Raw genomic sequence first — 12,237 nt, 5'->3', positions numbered from 1 at the left:
TAGTATATAGCACAGCCCATGGAGTATATAGCACAGCCACGTAGTATAAAGCACAGCCCACAGAGTGTATAACAGCCCACATAGCATATAACACAGCCACGTAGTTTATAACAGCCCACATAGCATATAACACAGCTCACATAGTAAATAACATCCGAGGCACACAGTATATAACACAGCCCACGTAGTATATAATACAGCCCACGTACTATGTAGCACAGCCCACTTATAGCCCCAGTATATAGCACAGCCACGTAGTATATAACAGCCCACGTAATGTATAACACAGCCACATAGTATATAGCACAGCCCACGTAGTATATTGCACAGCCCACATAGTATATTGCACAGCCCATCCACTATATTGCACAGCCCATGTAGTGTATAACACAGCCACGTAGTATATTGCACAGCCCACGTAGTATATTGCACAGCCACATAGTATATTGCACAGCCACATAGTATATTGCACAGCCAACATAGTATATTGCACAGCCAACATAGTATATTGCACAGCCCACGTACTATATTGCACAGCCCACGTACTATATTGCACAGCCCACATAGTATATTGCACAGCCCACATAGTATACAGCACAGCCACGTAGTATATTGCACAGCCCACATAGTTTACAGCACAGCCCACATAGTATATTGCACAGCACTCGTAGTATATTGCACAGCCCACGTAGTACATTGCACAGCCCACGTAGTATATAGCACAGCCCACATAGTATATTGCACAGCCCACGTAGTATATAGCACACACCACGTAGTATATTGCACAGCCCATGTAGTATACAGCACAGCCATGAAGAATATTGCACAGCCCACGTAGTATACAGCACAGCCCACGTAGTATATTGCACAGCCACGTAGTATATTGCGCAGCCCACGTAGTATACAGCACAGCCCACGTAGTATATTGCACAGCCCACGTAGTATATTGCACAACCCATGTAGTATATAGCAATGTGGGCATCATATCCCTGTTTAAAGAAAGAATTAAAATAAAAAATATTTGTTTGGCCCCCGGATCCAAGCGAAGCGTTTACCGATGCTCCTCGCACGCTCCGGTCCCAAGAGTGCATTGCGGTCTCGCAAGATGATGATGTTGCGGTCTCGCGAGACCGCTACGTCATCATCTCGCGAGATTGCAATGCATGGAGCGGTCACAGGAGCATCGCGAGGCGCGGGAAAGGCCTGTTTTTGATCCGGGGGGCCGACGGACGGCGAGTATATAACTATTTTTTTTTTTTAATTATTTTTAACATTAGATCTTTTTACTATTGATGCTGCATAGGCAGCATCAATAACCCTGTGTGAGCGCTGACTGGGGGCGAGTATGGAGCGGGCACTGACTGCAGGGAGGAAGGAGCTGCCATTTTGCCACCAGACTGTGCTCGTCGTTGATTGGCCGTGGCTGTTTTGCCGCGACCAATCAGCGACTTGGGATTTCCGTGACAGAAAGAAAGAAAGACAGAAGGACAGACAGAAAGACGAAAGTGGACCTTAGACAATTATATAGTAGATACGTTTATATCGGTTATCTGCAGACTGTGGTTCTTCATATATTTGGTAGCATCAGTAAAATGAATAAAACAGATATGCCTGCTTATGTATGATATATTGCATTTTCTCATTCTTGTCTCGGTGTAACACATACAGAGCATAGTCATCTTACCATCTTTCTAAAGTAGCTATCTCCTATAAATTTCTCGAAAAATGATTTACACTAAACCCTCACTCAGCACGTTCTTCTATAGCCGACAGTTATTCTGTCACGGGTCTACCACGACAGGCAGGGGCCAGAAGACCGGGGTGTCTGTTTCCCTCTACTCTGGATTCATGTACCATACCCCATCTCTGTTTGCTTCTGCATGGGATAGGAGTATGGGCATTCTCTATGTACATTGGTAAGGTATAGGTTCTGATCTTGAGAGGGAGGTTGTGGAGGCTCCGGCAGGGGGAACCCTCCCTGCTGCCTGTCCATTAGGTAATCTGTTCGTACCTGTTACTCTCCGTCTTAGGCTACTTTCACACTAGCGTTGTACGACGCACGTCGCAATGCGACGTTGCGACGTATCAACGCATACTGTGGAAGCGCCGCACAACAAGGGCAGCGGATGCAGTTTTTCCAAGCATCCGCTGCCCCATTCTGAGCTCCGGGGAGGAGGGGGCGGAGTTCCGACCGCGCATGCGCGGTCAGAAATGCTGCACACGACGCACCAAAAAACGTTACATGCAACGTTTTTAGGTGGTGATGGTCCGACTCAACACGACGCAAACGTCGCACGCCGGTTGCGACGTGTGGCAATGCGTCGCACTGCGTCGCTAATAAAAGTCTATGGAAAAAAAACGCATCCTGCAAGCAATTTTGTAGGATGCGTTTTTTCTGCAGAACGACGCATAGCGACGTGCAGTGCACGACGCTAGTGTGAAAGAGGCCTTAGAGTTCTAAGTGAACATCATGATTCGGTCTTGGCCAGACATCCTTATAGTAAAGCCACCACAGATCTCCTTACTTGGCATTTTTGGTGGTCTGGGGTACACAAGGATGTTTGGGAGTATGTATCTGTCTGTAGAGTTTGTGCACATTCTAAGAACCCTCATACTCATCCATCTGGGTCTCTCCAAAAATTGCCGATTCCCAGTAGACCTTGGACACAATTATCGGTAGATTTCATTACGGATCTACCTGTGTCTGCAAGTAATACAGTTATTTTGGTGGTGGTGGACAGATTCATCAAGATGTCTAATTTTATTGCGTTATCCGCTTTACCCAACGCCAAGACCTTGGTGCAAATTTTCAATTTACAATTTGTTTCCAAGTTTTAGAGAGCGTTTTGTGATCGTTTGGGGATTGATCTGTCATGTTCTTCAGCCTTTCATCCACAGTCTATTGGGCAAACTGAACATGTTAACCAGAATCTTGATACTTATCTTACGTGTTTTGTGTCTGAAAATCAGGAGAATTGGGTTATTACATACCTCTAGCTGAATTTTGAATTTTGCGGTGAATATCCGTTATCACGACTATACTGGTAAGTTCCCGTTCATCTGTTATACGTGTTTCATCCTGCGTTCAGCTTGTTTTATAGGAATCATTCTTCAGGGGTACCTGATGAGGAACAAATTTGATTGTCTATTACATCCAGTGGCAAGGAGTACTTAATAATTAGAAGAAGATGGGGTCCAAATATAAGAGTATGGCTGATCGGAGACGTTTTGTGCGTCCGGACCTGTGTGTTGCTAAAGGTTCCTTCTTGGAAATTGGGACCCAGGTTTATCTGTCCTTATAAGTTTGTGGCCATTATCAAACCCGTAGCATGCCGCCTTGCTTTGCCACCCACTTTTATGATTCATAATATGTTTCACTGGTCTCTACTCAAAATATACGCTGTGTCCTCTAAACCATCACCACCATTTCCATCTCTGGTCATTGTTTATGGAAATTTTGAATTTCAGATAGCTAAGATCGCTGTTTATCACTTAGTTTGCTGGTCTCTTTAGTATCTGGTTCACTAGAAGTGTTACAGCCCTGAAGAGAGAATGTGGGTACCAGCATCTGATGTCTATGCGGTCAGATTGATGATCTCAGCTGTTCAGTGTTTGTCACTTCCCATGGATATTTATATTCACTTCTAGCAAATAGGATTGCCAGTGTTAGTTTTATATTGCCTGATGTGGAGTTGGAGGTGTTTATTGAGGAGGCATTTGGAGTGTTGATCTAAAGACTGTTGCTTGGTGATTTGTCTGTGTGCATATATATCCTAATCCTTTCCTTTTTGTTTATTCCTTCCTTTTACTTTCCGGTGTTCCACTCTGTTGTTTGTGAGAGTATATTTTTGTGATTGGAATTTTCATTTATCCCTGTATGTCTTCCCTTGTTAGTCTGGTTTATGTATTCTTACACAACTACTTCCCACTTCCTTGGGTGTGGGAGGGGACAGATAAGGGCAGATTCAGGAGCTCAGCAAGGTAAGTGGTTCCAGCATCTTCACCATTAGAAGTAATCTAGGGAGCAGGAATAGCTAGGGCACCTCTAGCTTTAGGGATAGAGACGGAGCACCCATCTTCAGGATATCATGCTACAGACATATGACATATTCCTCCAGACCCCATCCTGATTCTATTCTAGCCTAGCATATAAGAACTAAACTGCTGCAAGACTTTTGTAGCAGTGGATTTTTCTCTTGTGAAATGGATTGGACATGTTGAAATCCATTATGTCTGATATTTCTGCCCCTCAACATCTACTGTCAAAAGTGAAACAGGATAGCCCCAAATCTTAAAGATTGGAAATCCAGCAGGCATAAAGATTCTTACAGGCAATTCTACATGGGAAATAAATGGAAAGTAGTTCCCTGCTAGAAGGAAATCCACTGTATCTCTTGTGCTATGTATAGGTCACTGCTAGTGATGGGCAAGTGTACTCGTTGCTCGGGTTTTCCCGTGCACGCTCGGGTGATGTCCGAGTATTTGTTAGTGTTCGGAGATTTAGTTTTCATCGCCGCTGCTGAATGTTTACAGCTACTACCCAGCCTGAGTACATGTGGGGGTTGCCTGGTTGCTAGGGAATCCCCACATGTAATCAAGCTGGCTAGTAGCTGTAAATCATTCAGCTGCGGCGACGAAAACTAAATCTCCAAGCTGTTACAAATACTCGGAGATCACCCGAGCCTGCTCTGGAAAACCCGAGCAACGAGTACACTCGCTCATCACTAGTCGCTACCTTTTAAGTCAGTATCTGACCCAAAAACATAACCATAGTTTACTCCAAATGAAAGATCCAGATATCTGCAGCCAAAAAAACCCTACTCCATCGCTACTAACAGAAGATGGAGCAGCTCCGCAATCGAGCAGTTTCGTCTGGGAACAGCTGATCGGTGGGGGTTCTAGGTATCTGACCTCAACCAATCAGACATTGGTGAACTATCCTAATGATAGGTCATCAATGAAAAAGTAGTAAACAACCTCTTTAATGATAATCTTTTTCAGCCTCAAAACAGTGAAATGTTTTTTTCCAATTTGAGAAGGTCGTTTGGAAAATGGAATTTTCCACTACTTTGAAATGAATGTGCCTAACTTTAGAATAGGTCATGAATATCAGATCGATGAAGGTCCAATATCCAGCACCTTCTCCAATCAGCTGTTTGCAGTGCCAGGGTACATACAGTAAACGGAGCAGAAGTGCTCTATCCCAGGGTTTAGTGGCTGCTACAGGATACCGTACATCAGCTCCTATTAAACTGGACTCAATGCAATCGGTACTGGTTCCTCTTCTGGCAGGAATAGCACCCAAGCAGTGCAGCTAATACCAGATTGTAAGTCATTACTTAGGATATAATAGAACATGATTATTGCATAAGAATTACATCCTTGGACGCACGACAAATTATTTCTTCACTATTAATACCATATTGTTCACCCTTGAGCACACTGAATAGCGGTACACATACATTTGACTGCTTGCCAGACAGAACTTTGTGTGTCCTGCTAATATAAGCAGGTTTAGAAAAATACACACCATTCACTCTCCATGATGTGACCAAGACAACACAAACTGGGCATAGACATCAGGTACAAACTACTGCAGGCAGCCGAAGAGTACAGAAAACATGGAAAAAAAATAAATCATCTGTCACAGCAATGATTAAACCAGTCACTTGCCAATAATTATGTGCACTGAATAGGCTTATTATTTAGGCACTGGCTTTGTGCACCAGTAAACCAGCTCTGCCAAGCGAAAGATCTGACGTACACAACCCCATAGAATAGCAAGTGCTATCTCTCAAAACTACGTACATCACTCATCCGAATAATACGGACGTATGCACAAGCCATTAAGAAAACCAACTATCACCAGCCAATCATCACATATCTGGACTAAGGCTACCTGCCCACGAGGAGCTTTTGGTGCCTTTTTGACAATGCAAGCTTTTGCTGAGTTTTTGACATTTTGTATGTATGCTGTGTCAACACCTTACAACAAAGTTAATGGGATTTATAGAAATCTCCCTCCCAATGTGCTTCTTTTTAACCCAACGTATTCTGACGTGTGTTATTCAGTTCTATGGGTGTGTAAAAAAAAACCAAAAAAAGAAAAGTGGATCACCGGTGAAGAATCCAGTTTTTATGGATAAGTTATAATTATTAACACAGGAAACTGTATTTGTTCTTGTCCATTGTATTGACTGCGGATGTATCAAAACAAATGCCATAAGGATGATAATACAGATTTAAAAAAATCATCCTTTTTCTGGATGAAATTCATAATATTTTTTAAATGTTGCCTAAACATATGTTCATTTTGAAGCAAATCTGCATCAAAATTCATGTTAAAAAAAATCAGTGTGAACTTAGCCTTAATTTTTTTTTATTGACAACACAGTCCTAATTCTGATACTGCAAGAATTGCGGAGGTGGCGAGGAGAGCAATGATCTCGCCGCCTCTATAACCCCCATAAGAAAAGCTGAAGATTTTATTGTTTCTTGTTTCTTGGAATGTCGGGCAGCGAGCCTTGTGAAAACAAGATTAGATAGAAATGAAAATATACTGCTGGAGTCATTTTTTGCAAGTTATAATGTTTCACCTTTATCACACACATACCGTACATATACAGCTCTATAATGTGTAGATTGGATACTGTGAGTTTGAGCCAGATTTTGTAGGACCCATACAGCCAGAGTCATCCTACGTCCAACTACTGGAGCTAACTGATCTTCTTGGGTTGGGTTGCCTGTCTCATTTAACCAGCGTTGGACTGTAGCACCTTGGGCCCACTAGAGAAAATCATTCTTCTATGGTACATAGAAATAAATACAAGACCACCAATTGTGCTGTAAAACACACTAATATCAGGGTATAATATAAGGTAGTACATGTCTTAATTATGTAGCAGGGGTTGGAGTAATCCCCTCATAGGGTATAATGTAGCCCCCTCATAGAATATAATGTAGCCTCCCTCATGGAATATAATGCAGCCCCCCCATAGGGTATAATGCAGCCCCATCATAGGGTATAATGTAGCCCTCCCCAGAGTATATAATGCAGCCACCTTAACCCCTTCATGACCTTGGGATTTTTCGTTTTTCTGTGTTCGTTTTTCACTCCCTTCCTTCCCAGAGCCATAACTTTTTTATTTTTCCGTCAATTTGGCCATGTGAGGGCTTATATTTTGCGGGACGAGTTGTACTTTTGAACGACATCATTGGTTTTACCATGTCGTGTACTAGAAAACGGGAAAAAAATTCCAAGTGCGGTGAAATTGCAAAAAAAGTGCAATCCCACACTTGTTTTTTGCTTGGCTTTTTTGCTAGGTTCACTAAATGCTAAAACTGACCTGCCATTATGATTCTCCAGGTCACTACGAGTTCATAGACACCTAACATGACTAGGTTATTTTTTCCTAAGTGGTGAAATAAAATTCCAAACTTTGCTAAAAAAAAATAAATAAATAAATAAATTGCGCCATTTTCCGATACTCGTAGCGTCTCCATTTTTCATGATCTGGGGTCAGTTGAGGGCTTATTTTTTGCGTGCCAAGCTCGCGTTTTTAATTATTCCAATTCGGTGCAGATACATTCTTTTGATCGCCCGTTATTGCATTTTAATGCAATGTCGCGGCGACCAAAAAAAACGTAATTCTGGCGTTTCGATTTTTTTTCTCATTACGCCGTTTAGCGATCAGGTTAATGCTTTTTTTATTGATAGATCGGGCGATTCTGAACATGGCGATACCAAATATGTGTAGGTTTGATTTTTTTTTTATTGATTTATTTTGATTGGGGCGAAAGGGGGGTGATTTAAACTTTTATATATTTTTTATTTTTTTCACATTTTTTTTAACTTTTTTTTAAACTTTTTCCATGCTTGTATAGCCTCCATGGGAGGCTAGAAGCAGGCACAGCACGATCGCTTCTGCTACATAGCAGCGATCTGCTGTTCGCTGCTATGCAGCAGAAAATCAGGTGTGCTGTGAGCGCCGACCACAGGGTGGCGCTCACAGCTGCCGGGGATCAGTAACCATAGAGGTCTCAAGAACCTCTATGGTTACAATGGAGAAGCATCGCCGACCTCCGATCATGTGACGGGGTCGGCGATGCGCTCATATCCGGCCGCCCGGCCGGATGCGGTAGTTAAATGCCGCTGTCTGTATTTGACAGCGGCATTTAACTAGTTAATAGCGGCGGGTGAATCGCGATTTCACCCGCCGCTATTGCGGGCACATGTCAGCTGTTCAAAACAGCTGACATGTCCCGGCTTTGATGCGGGCTCACCGCGGAGCCCTGCATCAAAGCAGGGGAGCTGACCTCGGACATACTATCCCATCCGAGGTCAGTAAGGGGTTAATATACTATAAAGCAGCCCCCCATAGAATATAATGCAGTCTCCCTCATAGAGTATAATGCAACCCCCTTCATAGAATACAATGTAGCGCCCTCATAGGTTATAATGCAGCCCCCTCATATGGTATAATGCAGACCCCTTAGAATATATGTCGCCCCCTCAGAGAACAATACAGCACCATCATAGGGTATAATGCAGCCACCTCATAAGGTATAAAGCAGCCCCCCATAAAATATAATGCAGGCCCTCAGAGTATAATGCAGCCCCCTCTAGGGTAAAATACAGCCCCCTCATAGGGTATAAAAAATCTCCCCATAGAATATAATGTAGCCCCCCCACATAGGGTATAATGCAGTCCCCCATAGAACTTAATGTAGCCCACTCATAGGGTATATTGCAGCCCCCACAAAGGGTATAATGCAGCCCCCATAGAATATAATGTAGCCCCCTCATAGAGTATGCAGCCCCCAATAGAATATAATGTAGACCCTGATAGAGTATAATGCAACCCCCCTCCATAGAATATGATGTAGCCCCCCCCCCACAGTATTATGGCCACCAGGACTCATTTACTGCTGATTTATATATGTATATATATATATATATATATATATATATATATATATATATATATACTGTATATAACACAATACTCACCTCTCCTCCTCATTCCCCCACTGATCCTGGCTCTGCTCCAGTCTCAGCAGCTGCACTGCCATCTGCCCGGCATACACAGCATGTTGTGCGATAAAGTGATGTCATCGTGCACCGGCTGTGTCAGTGGCAGATGGGAAGGATGCAGGAGGGGGCGTCATCGGACACTTTATCCTCCACTATTGCTATTAACAGTATTAGCATATGTAATGCCGATACAGTTGAATGCAACGCAAGCAGGAGCCGACTGCTGCAGCTAAAGCATTTGTATTTCTATATTTATATTTAAATATATCGATTTTCTTTTTCATAAAGAATTTATTATTGCTAGGTTTATAAAACTAAAATACATGTAACACAAAAAAGCGCCTGTAAAGGCTAGGTGCAGACAGGTGTATTTTTAGTGTGAATGTGATCCGAAAAAACATCAGATCGCACTCGCACCACCTTTTTTCTTTAGGGCCGTGCACATTTCCGATTTTTTTTGTTGGACCAAGTCTGTTCAAGGTTAAGAAATCGTTGCATGCCCGAGTTTAATCTTATGTTTGGATCGGACTCGGCCATGTAAGTCATCGAATCCATGGAAAACTTAGGACGCACTCGGACTGAGGAAATGGAGGAGGTGGGGAAATTTAGCAGGAGTCTAGAAAATGATGAGAAACTGATACAGAAACTCTATTACAAAATTGCAGGACTCCATATTATACAATAATTATATATCATTGCCCCAAATTAGAAGATCATTGCTGCTGCTCCTGTCCGTGGTTTGTATCTGCTAAGGAGCTGCTTTTCATGAAAAGTAGTCTTGGTTTCAAATCCTTGAAAGAACTTTGTCGTAGTCGCATGACACCAGCACACCCAATTTAGAAATGATTGAAAGAAAGTCCCAAGAACAGGAAACCCTTGTCCTTTTTTCGTGCCACTGTAATCACATGAGGCTAGGTGTAACCTTACATTTTTGGAATAATATGTGAAGCATGCAGTAAGGAGAGATATTTATCGTCTGTGCTGGAGGCACCTGTGGGATTTCCATATGATTTTCAGTCACTTGTGGCGGCTTGAACTAGATTGACCTACGCTCGTCTTAAGGCTTCATAAGCGTTTTATAAACATGTCAGAGGATGCGGAGCACAATCCGCTGAGCTCAACCGAGCCCTTCACAATGGACCATTGGAACGAGACCACAAGCGAATTTCAAGACTGCTCGAGATCTGAGCCTCAGGGTGGACACTAACATCGTCCCTGGTTTCGGCTTGCAAATACTGATATAAAATGCCGACCAAATACTGAACGTGTGAACGTGGCCTAAGCAATAAATGTTCTTAAAAATCTGAAAAAAAATCATCTAAAAAAAGTTAAATCCCCCCCACTTTTCCCAATCTAAAATTATAGAAATTTAAAAAAAAAACATTAACATTATCCAATCTATCTAGCTATAAAATAAATTAACCAGTAAAGGCTATAAAGAAAATGAAATCGCAACATCAGAATTGACATTTTCTGAATCTTCTCACATATCCCCTCAAAGTGGAATAAAAAAGGCAAAATTGTTATGAATTTGTAAAGGGTAATGTTCTTCCTTACGGAGAGCCAAGCCTGACATGCCGAGGTGAGGAGACTTTTAAGATGCAATGCTCCTTTGGGAAATATGCAAATTGTCTCTTCAGAGATGAAGAGGACTAGAACTCTAGTTCTACCTGTAGGAAGAAGCAATCCTTAAAGTCAATATCGACACTCTAAAGAGCCTTGATGCATGACTTACTATAAAAGTCAAAAGAAATATCTCAATTTGCAGACACTGTTTTTCGGAGTACTGCCCCTCGTCAGTGCAAAGTGTGAGATCTGGATTGGCTAAGTGAGAGACATCTGACCGGGATCCAAAGGGTAACTTTCCTCCTTGTAGAGAGTGACACGTAAAGCCTGACATGCTCTCCTCAAGAAGGAACGTTACCCCTTGGATCCCGGTCAGACGCCTCTCACTCAGCCAGATCTCACACTTTGCACTGACGAGGAGCAGTACCCCGAAACACGGTGTCTGCAAACTGAGATTTTGGCTTTTATCCTAAGTCACATGACAAGGCTCGTTAGAAAGTCGCTATTGACTTTTAGGGTTGCTACTTCCTATAGTAGGCACTAGAGCGCTATTCCTCTTCTTCTCTTAAGAGATTATTTCAAATTCATAAAGCTCTAAAATTAAAAAAAATCTAAATATTTTTAAAAGTTTTCAACATAATTGTACTTGAATTACATGAGCCAATCATTTTTACTTCACAAAAAAGGCGGATTTTTTTTTTGTCACCAATCCACCGCACTTGAATTTTACTAAGTTAAAAAAAAAAAGTTATGACCCTAGGAAGAAAGGGGAGGAAAAAATGGAAATCTGAAAAAAAAGTGACCTTCCACAAAGAGGTAAAAAAAAAAAGATGTACCGTAAATATATTAATGATATATTTGTGTATGTGTTTTGAGGGTGTGTTAAACTTTGGAGCACGTCTTTATCTTTTTTGACCACAGTAGAACGTCGGCGCAGCCGGCCAGACGCAGATAAGACGCTCTGCCCTATCTCTGCAGAATTGGATCCATAATAACAGAACTAAACAGAAATGAGACTGATGTGTTCCTCTCCCCTCCCCCCATCACAATACACAATTATACTTCACAATACACTTCCAAGGTGACCGACATGACAGCTGCTGCAGGACTTCGATCTATTTCTGAGACTTCAGGCATCTTTCACTCATGTGACTACTTCTTAGGAGGAGAAGGATGATGATGATGATAGACTGTGACGTCTTTTCCAACGTCTTTTACAAAGCTGGAGATGATTTTGCTCATTTGCTAACGGGAGCTTGGTGCTACAACCTGAGCTGACATCACATCTAGTACTGACTCCTTGGCCATGGCCATCTGCACCTTGAAGGATCTTCCAATACGCAAGACACAGTAAGTCAATGCTGGTACTAGGATGGTGTAGCTTCAGTGCTGCATGTTCAGGAGACAGGTGATACAAGAAGGTGGGCATCTTTTTTTAAATTAATTTTTTTTCCTGTGCCATGTTTACTAGTAAACCGTGAACATTTCAACAGTTTTAAAAAACGAGCAGTCAAAAGTCATGAAGTTCATGTTCACTTATACGTGTACAGAAGAGCATCATTACTGATACAAAATGCAGTATATGATATAAGTTTTCTAAGGAAACTAAAAATAAAATTAAAATTAAAAGAACAAAT

General features: G+C 42.1%; 1 protein-coding gene across 4 annotated transcripts in view; it reads left to right on the top strand.

Annotated features, from left to right (window-relative positions):
* The window catches only part of SLC14A1 (solute carrier family 14 member 1 (Kidd blood group)), a 182,812-nt gene that overhangs the window by 147,469 nt on the left and 23,106 nt on the right, over window positions 1–12,237 (top strand). The window contains exon 1 of one of the 4 annotated variants that reach the window (XM_077283832.1): window positions 11,320–11,950. The exons of 2 other annotated variants lie outside the window; for them this stretch is intronic. The gene's annotated coding sequence lies outside the window, so the exon portion shown is untranslated. Of the gene's footprint in view, window positions 1–11,319; window positions 12,022–12,237 lie in introns of those variants that run through there. One more of the 4 variants, XM_077283822.1, reaches the window with a different exon arrangement.

Source organism: Ranitomeya variabilis, chromosome 1 (genome assembly GCF_051348905.1).
Source record: "Ranitomeya variabilis isolate aRanVar5 chromosome 1, aRanVar5.hap1, whole genome shotgun sequence".
NCBI classification, from domain to species: Eukaryota; Metazoa; Chordata; class Amphibia; order Anura; family Dendrobatidae; genus Ranitomeya; species Ranitomeya variabilis.
Note: the sequence above shows the minus strand (reverse complement) of the source record. Positions and strands in the feature narration are given on the sequence as shown.